Genomic DNA, 13,914 nt, shown 5'->3' with positions numbered 1-13,914 from the left:
CCTGAGCAGGTCCTCTGGGATGTGGCAATGTGGGGACAGTTTTGTTCACACTTTGCACAGTCAGAGTCTAGGTGCTTGAAAGCCATGATTTTAAATCCAAAATCAAAAGGCATCCAAAGGACTAGATGAAGAGTCATTGGATCGTGAGTCCAAAACAAAAAATTAAAGGCCCTGAGAGCAGAAAAATGGAAGTGACATCAGCAAGTCTCTAACTTTTGGTACCATAACAATACGTTATTTTATTTTATTTTCTTGGTTTTTATGGGGGGAGTCAGAGAGAGGAGGGCACACCCAGTGGTACTCAGGGATTACGCCTGGCTCTTCGCCCAGGGATCACTTTTGACAGGGTTTGGGGTGCTGAGGAAGAAATCCCTGGGTCGGTCGCATGCCAGGCAAGCACCCTCTCCTCTGTGCTATGGCTTGGACCTTCCATAGTACTTTAAATGGCTCACGGAAATGTGCGACATGAGCTCTGGAAACCTCACAGATGGCTTCAGATTTCCTCCGTGGATAGATTTTTATTACTAAAGAAAGACATGGAAGTCAGGCCAATCAGAAAAGTGACACCACATAAAAGAAAGGCTGAGGCAGTTGCCTGAATTATCTAGTCCATGTTTTGTGCTCCTCAGTTCCTGCTTCCTTCCTTGACTAAAACTTTTCTGGCTCCTGACTGTCCTGTGCCTTCCTTAAGGTTGTGTTTTTTAAAACTTCCACCTCTGTTAGTCAAAGATCCCAAGGCAAAAACAAAAGATTGCAATATGGTTTAGGTCAGGGAGCTAGTTCAAAGAGGTGAAAGGCTTGCTTGGTATGCTCACAGCACTGCGTTTGATCTTTGGCACTTACAAGGTGTCCCCCACTAGCGCTGCCAGATGTGGACCTGATGCTCCCCCAAGCACCACTGGGACTACCCGAGTGGCCCTAAACTCTATGGGGATGTCCCTGTTGGGTCCAAGCACCACCTAGCTGAGCAATGGCACATCAGCCCAAGGGCTATCAAGTCCCTGTCTCTGGGCTAAACATTATGGGGAGTGATCCCAGGGTCCCTGGACACCAGCATAGCTGGGAAGGGTCCTTTAAAAGAATAGAAATAAAAGTAAATAGTAGAGTTGGAGCAATAGCAAATCGGGTAGGGCATTTGCCTTGCACGTGGCTGACCTGGGTTCTGTTCCCAGCATCCCATATGGTCCCCCAAGCACTGCCAGGAATAATTTCTGAGTGCATGAGCCAGGAGTAACCCCTGTGTATCACCAGGTGTGACCCAAAAAGAAAAAAAATTATAAATCGTAATTAAGCAAGCAAGTAGGTAAGTAATAGGGAAACCTTTTTGTTCTATTAACTATGTAAGTAACTAAAAACCAAAAAGTAGAAATTGCATTAGAGTTAAAAAAATCTTAGATAATATTCTAAAACTTCTAAATGCATTCACATAAACCATATATCTCTGTGAAACAAGTATTAATAATGCCCAGATGCAGTGGTTTGTTTAAGGGTGTTCAAGTACCACCAGGGTTTTTATACCTCAGGGGTGCTCTGGGATTTGTGCAGTTCTGGGATCAACTCCGGATCTGGCACATGCAAAGCCTGTGTGCTTTATCACTTGATCAGCTCCCTGGGCCTTGGGCCCATTTTATAGATGAGGAAGCAGGCACTGAGAGATTGTGCAATTTAGCCCAGACACATAGAGCAACAGGGTCCAATCTGTGATTCAAAGAAGCTGACTAAAAGCCACCATAGCATGCTGCCTCCTTAGAAATTATTTGTAATTTCTGTATAGCTTCCAAACTCACACTGCACTTATTCCTCATCCTGTTAATCTCCTCTATTAAAAAATACCCAAGTTTTTGGCTGACTTGCAGAAAAGGATATCTTGGTATTGTCAATTTAATGTACAAGTCTGACAGATGGCATGCCTACTTTTCTGTTTGCTCAGAATTCCTTCTCAAGTCACGTTAAGGTCTGTCTTATCCTTAGTGTTTATCCCATGGTTCTGGGTATCAGGAATGTGGACACATTATTGACCAGTATTGTTTAGTTTTTTAAATAACGATTTTCTTCCCTCTTGCTGTAGGATCAATCTATAAACTCAAGAGGGAGCCTCTTATAAAACTGTTGCTCTCTAGTATAGAGATATAAGCGCAATAACAAATTTTACATACACAAATATCAAGCTTAAAAGTATAGCACTGTAACACTGTTGTCCCATTGTTCATCAATTTGCTCAAGTGGGAACCAGTAACATCTCCATTGTGAGACTTGTTACTGTTTTTGGCATATCGAATACACCACGGGTAGCTTGACAGACTCTGCCCTGCGGGCGGGATACTCTCAGTAGCTTGCTGGGCTCTCCGAGAGGTATGAAGGAACCGAACCTGGGTTGGCCGCGTGCAAGGCAAACACCCTACTCACTATGCTATCGCTCCAGCACCTTCATATACATTTTAGCAAAGGGAATGTTGGGTGCACATTGTATGCTATATTATGAATTGGCATATTCTCTAGAAATAGTGTTACCATTTGTGCACTGTATAGGGATCTCATAGGAGTAAACTTGGTCATCATAAAGAATTCTCTATTTCTTAGAAATTTTTGTCTATTAAGTTATAGTACAAATTTATTTATTTTTTACTCTTTTAATCAGTGAAGCTGAATTTTCTTGTTTCTAGCTCATTTTATTTTGGAAATCTACAACCCGTTTTTTCATTGCGTGTTTTTATTTCTAATATGTAGTACTCATTTTCTAAAAAGAATATTAAACTTTTGATATATCTTATATAAAATTGAAGATGTAAGATACCTCTTTGCCTTAAAGTAACACCTAATTTTCATTGTAAAAGCAATGCTTGTTTTTAATAAAACAATACTATATAATGAACAGCGATGAAGAAAATGAAAAAAATCAACAAGGTTTGTAACTAATATGTTTTCAGTTAGGTAAGTCAAAAAAATTTTAAGTGAGAACAATATCATATCACTATATTATTTTTTAATTTTTGCTTTATTTTATTGGATTTATCATTAAAATATAACATATCAATAAATATTCATGTATAATATGACTTTAGATGGTTGAATGATATTCTGGTATGTGAGGCTATATTATATTTAAATATTATGATTTTGTTGAACATTTGGTTTTATTTACATTTCATTATAAAATACATTTGATAATAATTAATCTCTTACTAAATTTTGTGACTCTTATAACTAGTAAAATGGAAATTAGACCAAAGGGGTTTTTAATTAATGCTTTTTAATGTACTAGCCATTAACAATTTGCAAATTAATTTGCTCATTTTATCAACATATTTCATATTTCAGCTTTTTAAAATCTCAATAGTAAGCATTAGCATTTTAATCATTTCCTGTATAGTGGTCTTTAATTTTGTAGTTAATGCTTACATTTATTTAAATAAGACAATAACTTTCAGTGTTTTGGAAACAATTGATTTATTCGATTATTTGCTTTGTACTGTTATTTTTCTACCAGATTTGTACTTTTCTTGTTGCTTTGTGGAAACAACAAGATCTAAGATATAAGGAGTTTAATTTTGTTATACGTGTTTCAACCACTTTTATTATGTGAAATATATACTTCTATCTGTGTTTTACTTTAAGATTTTTATAAGCAGGAGACAATGTTGAAATTTCAACTTTGAGATTATTTTTTCCCCTTAGTTTGTTAAAATGTAAAAATGTGTTGACTTTTTTACTGTTAAAATATCCTTATGTTCTGGAATAAACTCTATCTGGCTGTATCAATTAATCTTTTAATTTACTACCAAATTTGTCTTACTAATAAATATTTAGTAATAGCATCAATATTTATGAGCGTATTAAATATATGTTAGAATTTGCTATCAGTATTTGATACCTTCAAACAGAAACTTCTTCTATTATCTTGGTTAATTTATTTATAGTAATTGTTATTTGAAGGAGAGAAAAAAAAAGAATGTAGCTACATTCATGGTCATGTCAGCGAATACCCCACAGTTGTGGAAGGGAACAAGACGCATGGAACAAGCGTATAGCCCCAATCTGTGAATTTCGGCAGCAGGGAGGGGAATTCCATGATGCCGTGCTTCCGTCTCATCAAGCTCGGGGCATGCTGGAAGTTGGTTCCCAGTAAAAAGTGTTTTGGTCTTTGTGGATGACGGGAAGTGAGCAGAATTACATGTGTACGCACTTTTTTAAAAAAATATGTTCACACGTGTACAGCAAATTGTTCCCTACCCTCGTACATGTCAATTTCCCTGTCCCTCTCGGAGAGCCTGGCAAGCTACCGAGAGTATCCTGCCTGCATGGCAGAGCCTGGCAAGCTACCTGTGGCGTCTTCGATACGACAAAAACAGTAACAAGTCTCACAATAGAGACGTTCCTGGTGCCCACTCGAGAACATCGATGAACAACGGGACGACAATGCTACAGACAATTGTTATTTATTAATAAAAGCTTTATACATGAATAATTTTTTAAAAGAAATCCTAAGAAAAAGGCAAGTAAAAACTTTCTCTTTAACTTTCAGTTCTAACCTAAGTACAAATTATTTTACCTATTTCTGGTTGTAGTTCGTTTTTACTTTCTGCTGCAATTCTAACAATTACTCGAAACTTTCTTCCAGAACAGGTTCATTTTGAAACATATTTGATATTGCCTCTCCTAGAAGATGGACAGTTAGTGTGCTTTTACTTAAGCCTCCTCTTTATTTCCTAGGAATGTTAACTGGTTATGAGTTATATTATTTATCATCATAACTTTAAAAAGTATTCTTACATACAAATTCAATTAGAGGTCCCACAGATCTTTCAAACACTTTTCTCTCCCCACACCAAACTCCTAATCAATCATCTGTTTCAAAACTGTGAGGATCTATAATGTTTATATTTAGCTCTCTAGCTGATTCAGATTAAGTATTAATCATAGGTTAATTCAAATAATGAAGAATCGATGGCTTATATTATTGTGCAAGTATTTATGCATTATCAGTAAAATAACTGCAATTATTTTGACAGTACTTTCATAGTCATTAATTATATTTTCTGTTTTATGGGTGAATTGTCATATAAAATATTACAGGGGGTCAGGATACAGTTCAAATTTCTGGAACATATTTCTAGTATGTGCAAAGTCTCGAGTTCAATACCACACCACATATCCACAAAGCACCACTGGGTATGACACCAGGAGTGTACACCTCTGGGCCAAATACTGAACCATTAGATTGTCATCACTGGCCAATTATTGCCAGGAATGACCCCAAAGTTGGGTGTGTGTGAAATATAAGATAGAGGTACACACAGATATATACACACATGTGTGTATACATATATACACATACATTATGCAGTTTAACATTGTCTTATGTTCCTAACATTATTGTTCTTCCTTTTTCATCTATCTACATTCTATCTGTCATGCTCTATTTTCCGCCAGTGTATGTGGATCTGTAATCTACCATATATATTAAAAATGACGAGTTCTTTGCATTCCTATTAGTAGCAGGAGTGGGATCCTTGCAATAATGCTGAAATGTTTATACATAGGACCTTTTTTGAAATGGAATAGCACCTCTGGGATCCACATATGTGGTTTCTGGAGAGAGTATAGACAGGTTAAATTAAAACTCCTACAATTTCCAAAGTGATGAAAGACTTCAAGGTATTTAATATTTTCCCTCTTGAAAAGAGTAGTTATTCCTTGAATCCATCTATTTCTTCCTCCCTCCCTTCCTCCCTCCCTTCCTCCCTCCCTCCCTCCCTCCCTCCCTCTCTCTCTTTCTTTTTCTTTCTTTCTTTCTTTCTTTCTTTCTTTCTTTCTTTCTTTCTTTCTTTCTTTCTTTCTTTCTTTCTTTCTTTCTTTCTTTCTTTCTTTCTTTCTTTCTTTCCTTTCTTTCTTTCTTTCTTTCTTTCTTTCTTTCTTTCTTTCTTTCTTTCTTTCTTTCTTTCTTTCTTTCTTTCTTTCTTTCTTTCTTTCTTTCTTTCTTTCTTTCTTTCTTTCTTTCTTTCTTTCTTTCTTTCTTTCTTTCTTTCTTTCTTTCTTTCTTTCTTTCTTTCTTTCTTTCTTTCTTTCTCTTTCTTTCTTTCTTGTTATTGTTTTGTTTTGGGGACACACCTGGCGATGATCAGGGATTACCCTTGGCTCTTCACTCAGGAATTACTCCTAGTGGTGCTCTAAGGACCATATAGGATGCTGGGTATAGAACCTAGATCAGAGCTGTGTACACGGCAAGCATCCTACCAGCTGTACTATCGCTCTGGGCCCAACACATCTATTTCCTGAGGACAGTCTACCATTCTCCCCAAGTTCTACTCTACATCCCTATCTAGATTCAACTCATTTCAAGGACCTTCCTCCAGCTCTACCAAACACGCCTAAGGTGAATCTTCCAGTCTACTGAGAAAACATCTTGTTGGGCTCCAGCTGGTGAAGCCTTTTCATTCACTGATATACAAGCCTCACTCATCATCCTGGGCTGACAACCCACAGATCACTCTGCTCTCTTTATCTGCTGACTCAAAGCAGAGTCTTTATTCAAGTAAAATCACTTCCCACTTTCCTGACAGCTGGCTTATGTGTACTGCAGGCTGCAGTTTACACTTCCTGTGCCCGGCGAAATAAGAACATTAAGATACTTTCCGCTTTCCAAATATTTGTCAAAGTGGTGCAGCACTCAGATTGGCTTCAGTATGTACATAGATTTATTCTAATTCATACATATTTGCTGTCACATCAATGAAATCCTCGAGGGAAAGAAAAGGACTCACTCTACTATTTGGCCAAGCAGTCTTATTTGGAATATTGAAATATGTTAGGAATTAACCTGCTTATTTCTTTGTTAATCATTGTTGCTTCTTTTCTTTTCCCCTTTATCCCAGATTTTTAATTTCAGTACAAGTCACAACTCAATCCTTGGACATCTTTTTTTAAAAAAAAATTTTATTAAAGAATCACTGTGATGTACAGTTACAAACTTATGAACTTTTGTGTTTGCATTTCACTCATACAGTGATAGTTTACCCATCCCTCCATCAGTGCCCATTCACCTCCACCTATGATCTCAGTATCCCTCTCACCACCCCCACCACATCCAAAAGAACAAAAGCTGTTAGCCTCTTGCACCACTGCACGTACCCTGCCCCCCAAAATTAAAAACTCAAAGTTTTTCCTATTGCATTTCTTATAGTGATAATAAATGCAAATACACATATGCATCTTATAAACAAAGATGTGTTTGTGACTAGAGATTTGCCTTGCCTATGAAATAATTGTGTCATCTGAGTACAAAGCAAAGTAATGGTGAACAAAAATAATTACATGACTTCTAAACTTTGACATGTCTTCCTTACCAGGATTCTCTTGATTACAAACGTCTAAGAGACTCAAAAGAGGTACTTTATTTTATAAAGTTTGTCATCATACCTGTAATTGCCCAAGGAGTCATCATTACTTTCCTCTCAAACCACAGCCTCCAGAAAGTATGGACCGTATTTAGAATTTCACCCTTCAGAAGAGAAACTTCCTGGACTTTGGAAGGTTATGTCAGAGAGATGCTGACCACCAAAAAATGCACCAGACTCAGATAGACACTATCATTTTCTGGGTGTGTTCTTCACTATTTAGAGCTGTGATCAAAATAAAAGAGGCTGGCCTGACAATTCTTTCTTTCTTTCTTTCTTTCTTTCTTTCTTTCTTTCTTTCTTTCTTTCTTTCTTTCTTTCTTTCTTTCTTCAATGTTGACATCAAGGTGGTTAGTGTGATGTTCCTTCTAGTTTAAAATCATGTTTTGCTTGAGTATGGGCTACACATGCAATTTAATGTGGACTTCACTTATGTTTTCATTTTTTAATTATTGAGGTGTATTATATATAAGGTCATTAAGGAAATTTCATTGGGTGTTATGAATTTATTTAATATTTACTTAAATCCCTTCAGATTCAGAGATCACCTTCTCAGGAAATATTCATCATCCCTGTCCCACTTTATTCATTCAGGTAGGTTTCTTTATGGCAACCTGAGAGATGTCTGACTCTGATTTCAGTTATTTCCCAAAGTGGCAGGTAATGAGAACCCAAACTACTGAAGAAGAGAGGAAACCCTACAAAGGAAACCACCAAGGAGCAAGCAAAGATCTACATGTAAATTCAATTTTGAAGAAGGCAGATTTATTTTAACAATAATATCATTTATCTTTATCTCAAACTCTGGCTAACAAACCCAGTTTAAATTAAGAGATCAGTTTTGCAAAGCTGCATGAAAACATAGTTTAAAGTTCTTAAGTACAAGTCAGTTTGGAAGGAGAAAGCATCTGTTCCTCCAGTTTTCAAGAATTTTAGGGAAAGTCCAGTTTTTCTTAAAAAGACCCCTTGCCTTATTACAGTAAATATGAACTTATCTGGCAGATGTCTGAATAATTATTGTTACCAGGAAAATCATTAGTTAGATCTACAGCTCAATCAAGATGATTCCAAGGCATGATATCTCTAAAGAAAATACCAGTAATCCTTTGATAAGGTACATATTTTCTTCACTTTAAAAATCTATGCCTATACTTTTTCCAAGATAGCTGATATTATTCACTAAACAGTAACTTTCCATTAAAATTAAATTGGAATATATCTTAGTATTTTAACTACATTTCACATGTTATTTTAATGACCATGTAAGAAACTATCATAAAACCTACATAACAGCTATTACATAGGCAGCAGCTGGAGTAATGAAAGATATAGACTCAAGTATTGGCTCAAATTCCAACAATATTTAATCTGTTATCTAATAATTTTTCTGATTTATAAAAAAAGTAACAGTTCGGGGCCGGAGCGATAGCACAGCGGGTAGGGCATTTGCCTTGCACGCGGCCGACCCGGGTTCGATCCCCGGCATCCCATATGGTCCCCCAAGCACCGCCAGGAGTAGTTCCTGAGTGCAAAGCCAGGAGTAACCCCTGAGCATCGCTGGGTGTGACCCAAAAAGCAAAAAAAAAAAAAAAAAAAAAAAAAAAGTAACAGTTCTTAGACTTGGAGAAGAATTTAATGGGTTAATATAAAAAGAATGTTTTTAAAAGTACCATATACATAATGCTACTCATAGTTCTAATATTATATAAATATAAGCTGGCATGAATCATACTATGGCTAGATCATTGCACATATCTTTTTAATTTTTCCTAAGGATGCATACAATCATAAAATCTAAGATACTAGGTTACACTCAGTATACATGACTTAAGAATTTTAATGTTATAAAATTACCATCCCAAAACCTAACAATATTCTCAACCAAGAGTAATATATGAAAATAAGCAAGCCTAATACTTAGTATGCCATTCAATTTTATCTTTTTGTTAGTTTGGTGAGAAAACTTTATCTCATTTTTAAAACAAGGGTTTTTTGTTTGTTTGTTTTTAATTCTTGGAGACATTTTGAGTTTTTGTCTTGTCTTTTTCACTTTTGGACCAGACCTAATGATGTTCAGGGCTTACTTCTGACTCTGTGCTCAGGGATCATTCCTGGTGGTGCTGGGGATGGAACCAGGGTCAGCCACATGCAAGGCAAGTGTCTTAACCTCTGTACTCTCTCTGGCCCAATTGCGGATCTTTTATGTGGTATTCATATACTTTTGTCTGATATTTTTCAAATTATTCAATGTTTTATTTCTTTTCTACTAACTGTCCTCCATCTGTTCAGTTCTAATGTTTTTGAATCCCTATTAGAATGCATGTTCTGTGACTGCTTTGCATAAATTCCTTTTTCCCCTCATAGTGTAGTAACTTTATACAATTATCTTCTGGATAAAGTCTTTTTTTATTTGTTTGTTTTTTTATTTGGGGGCCACTCCCAACAATGCTCAGGGGTTGCCCCTGGCTCTGCATTCAGGAATCACTTCGGGTGGTGCTCAGGGACCCATATTGGGTGCTGAGTTTGACACATGCAAGACAAGTGTCCTACCCACTGTACTACTACTTCAGTCCCAGATTTTTATAACCTTTCGACGATGTATGTTACCTATTAAAAAATAATTTAAAATTAATGTAAAATAATGCAACATAGGAGCTGGAAGAACATGTGTGTAGGCTGTCTAAAGCCCTGAGTTCAACCTTCCACACTGTGTAACATTCTTAGCAGCTCCAGGGTAGCTTTGGTTGCCTTGGCTCTGCTGGGTATGTTCCTATAAAATACTTCCACAGAGCAGAAAAATGTGGATTGGATTCTTAGCCAAATAACAGAAAGATTTAGAAAATTGGATTAAGATTTGACCTCAGGGCTGGAGCGATAATACAGTGGTAGGGTGGCTGACTGGGATTTAATCCCAGCATCCCATATGGTCCCCAGAGCATCAACCAAAGAAATTCCTGAGCACAGAGCCAGGAGTAACTCCCAAGGCACTGCATGATGTGGCCCAAAAGAGCAGGGGGATATGGTTATAAAAACCTATATAGAAGACTTTTGCTTGTAGGAAAATGAAGTGGATGTGCTTTTCTCTTTTTCTTCCATAAAACACAGCTGAAAATCCTATCACATATAAAATATCACACATAAAAGATGATAATGAAATGTGGAAAGAAAAGGGAAGATGGTCTAGGAAGAAGACTAACCCAGGGATAGTGGTGAGTTCCCTAGATTTTTCTTTTTGTTGTTGTTTGTTTGGTTTGGACCACACCCAGGTGTACTCAGGGCTTACTCCTGGCTCTGCGTTCAGGGAGCATTCCTGGAGGGGCTCATGGGACAATATTGGGGTGTTGGGAATTGAGCTCAAGTCAGGCATGTGCAAGGCAAGTGCCCAACCTGCTGTACTATCTCTCTAGCCCTCCCTGGATTTTACTCTTACCCCAAATATCATAGACTTGGAGCTGAAGAAGTTATTAACCCAGAAATACCCATGACAAGAAGAAGAAGGAAGAAGAAAGAAGAAGGAAGAAGAAAGAAGGAAGAAGATGGGGGAGGAAGAGAAGGAGGAGGGGGAGAGGAGGGGGAGGAAGAGAAGGGAAAGGGGGAGGGGGAGAAGGAGGAGGGGGAAGGGGAGAAGAAGGGGGAGGAGAAGAAAGAGGAGAAGGAGGAGAAGAAGTAGCCCTAACCAAAGCCTGCTTAATTAACCAGAGGAGCAGAAAAAAATGTCCATGTAGCAAGATAGAGCACATTGAGGCAATAATTATTCCAGCCAAATAGTACAGGAAAAAAAAAATCTCATCCCCACCCAGACCAGCAAAGGTCAAGTGACCTAGACTGACTACTGCCTTCCTTCTCTAGCTCAATTGAGGCTTTCACACCCCACAGAACTGGTCTTAGGAACATCTGAATCTCAGTTGAATGGGAGCCAAGACTTTTATCCCTGCTGAGTTCTAACTGTATGCAGAGGAAGGATTTGAGATAATTATACTGCAAACAGATGAGACCAGAGAGATGTAAAAGAAGGCAAAGTAGCTACATTTCTTTTCAACTGGTAAAATGAGGACGGCTGGAGCGCTAGCATAGCGGGTAGGGCATTTGTTTTGCACACGTCCGACCCGGGTTCTATTCCTCCATCCCTCTCAGACAGAGAGCCTGGCAAGCTACCAAGAGTATCTCGCCCGCACAGCAAAGCCTGGCAAGCTACCCGTGGCATATTCAATATGCCAAAAACAGTAACAACAAGTCTCACAATGGAGATGTTACTGGTGTTCACTTGAGCAAATCGATGAACAATGGGACAAGATGAGGACACAGATTCTAAGTTGTCAGTATATAATACAATCCTAGAGCAATCATAGCAAACTTATGAAGAGAGAAACTTAAAAACATTATGATAGGTTATCATACTACAGGAATCTCTATGTGTGTATGGGCTTTAAGAGGTGAGAAGGACACAGAACACAAAGGCAAGAATGATGCAATGGGGGTAGAAAATACCTGTTAGCTAAACCTTTGAAAGGCTAATATATTAGAGCCTATTTCCTTTTATCTACTAACTGCATTGGTAGCACCTGGTAAGAGAGCACTTCCAAGTATTAGTGTTATGATCGTCCTTATTTTCTTCTTCTTCCTATAGTCCATACCCAGGCCATATTAGTAAATATTATAACCATCACATACAGCAAATCGTCTTTTTCATAGTCATTGTTACTTCCAGTCCATCCACTAATTTTTTATTCATTGTCACTGACAGGATATTAAATGTAAGATGCTGTTGAAGGTGCTGGGGAAACATCAGTGAGCTAGATAGACAAGGCCTCAGACCTAATGGATATTCTATTCTAGTGGAGAACAAACAAAACATGAAACAAAGACATTGAGAAAAGAATTTCAAACAGCAATGGGTTCTGTGATGGCACAGACCATGTGTCTGCATGTCTCTGCTTACTACATATTGGCAACTGCACGGCAAGGGGATGCCAAGGACTGCGAAGTCTACACCTTCCACTGTTAGGACCCACTTAGCTGGAGAACCACCATGACAGGCTCTGTGGCCTTCTGAGTGACCTAGGCTTCTTCCAGGAACAAGAAAAGCAGAAAAACCAGATGCTTTTGTCAAAGATTATATCCCTGGAGTAAGATTAGGTTGGCTCTGGAATGTTAACTGTCAGGAAGTGGGCTGGATGTTGCGGGCTGAAACAACAACAACAAAAATATATGTGTACTCTGTTGGAAGTAGAAAATTGCTGAGCAATGCTGACTTGCCAAAATGAAAGTGTAAGAACTTGCTGAACCTAGTGCTCAGGGTCCTTGTTGAGGCCTACTGCATCGGGCGGACACTTGGACCCCAGCTAGCTAGAACAATAAACCTCACTATGTGATTTGCATTATCGGCTCTGTTCTCTGTCCTCGAGGGGTGGTTGACTCCACACTCTGACACCGCAGGACAGTGTTCTCCACATCAGCAATTGAACTTCACAATCCCATTAGTGTGCGCTTCCTGGGACCACTCCTAGGTCCCTGTCCTAGATCCAGCTGTTCTGGAAGCCAACGCTGAGATGAAAATTGCTGCATCAATGATTCATCGAGGAAACTTTTAGGGAACAAGGAAGGGAAGAAGGGTTGGGTGTAGAAGCTGGACCAAGGGATGGTTTCAGCTAAAGTATAGCTCAGCTTTGACCTCACGGGGAACTCTGTAGTTGACTCAGACTACAGAAGTTGTCCTACTCAGAGGCAAAGGACACTGACCTGTTAGGTCCATGTTTGGGTTAGTTTGGAGATGCAACTACCTTAGAAAGAGAAAGATGTTGCTTTAGAGAGTCAGGAAGTAGGGATTAAGAAAGAATGGGGGATGGGAGCTGAGTGGAGCTTTAAAGTACCACTGTTGTCATCAATTCTGCTGTTCTGAGATAAAGGAATCCAGAAATTTCTGTTGGAGGAAGAAGAGTTTTTCCATCCATTCTCTAGACCATCTTCTTTGGTGAACCATCAGTCCAAATTTACTTGCTTCTATCTTGCAAAAAAAAATTCTGTTTCTAACTTGTACATGGCATTCTTCCCTAGAATGTTCCCTCTAGCTATTTTGCTTGGTTTTTTATTAACAATCAAAACTGGGGACAGTGGATGGACTTAAGGTGCTACATTGTGGGCAGAAATGACTATTTTCAACTCAAACTGAATTTTCAATTTGGAAATACTTATTATTTGGTTTATATTATAGATTGCAATCCTCTTGTTAAAGAGTCATGAACCAGGGGCCAGCTATGTGGCTCAGTGGACATACATAAGCCTCACATGTGTAAAGTTCAATCCCTAGGACTGAATAAACGAAAGTGGCAATAGAATTCCTTTTATATTGAATACCTCCATTAAGACTGCTAACAGATGCAGTTTAAGTCCCGGTTAAAAAAAAAAAATTAGTATTTTGGTTCTGGTGGCCCAGAATCCTGCCTGCCTTTATTTTGAAGCAGCAGCTGAACTTTAAAAAAAAGAACAGATACTCTTAGCTGCCTTCATACTTAAGGGATAA

This window comes from Sorex araneus, chromosome 1 (assembly GCF_027595985.1).
Source record: "Sorex araneus isolate mSorAra2 chromosome 1, mSorAra2.pri, whole genome shotgun sequence".
Lineage (NCBI taxonomy): Eukaryota > Metazoa > Chordata > Mammalia > Eulipotyphla > Soricidae > Sorex > Sorex araneus.
The sequence above is the reverse complement of the archived record's forward strand: the minus strand, read 5'-3'. Positions refer to the sequence as shown.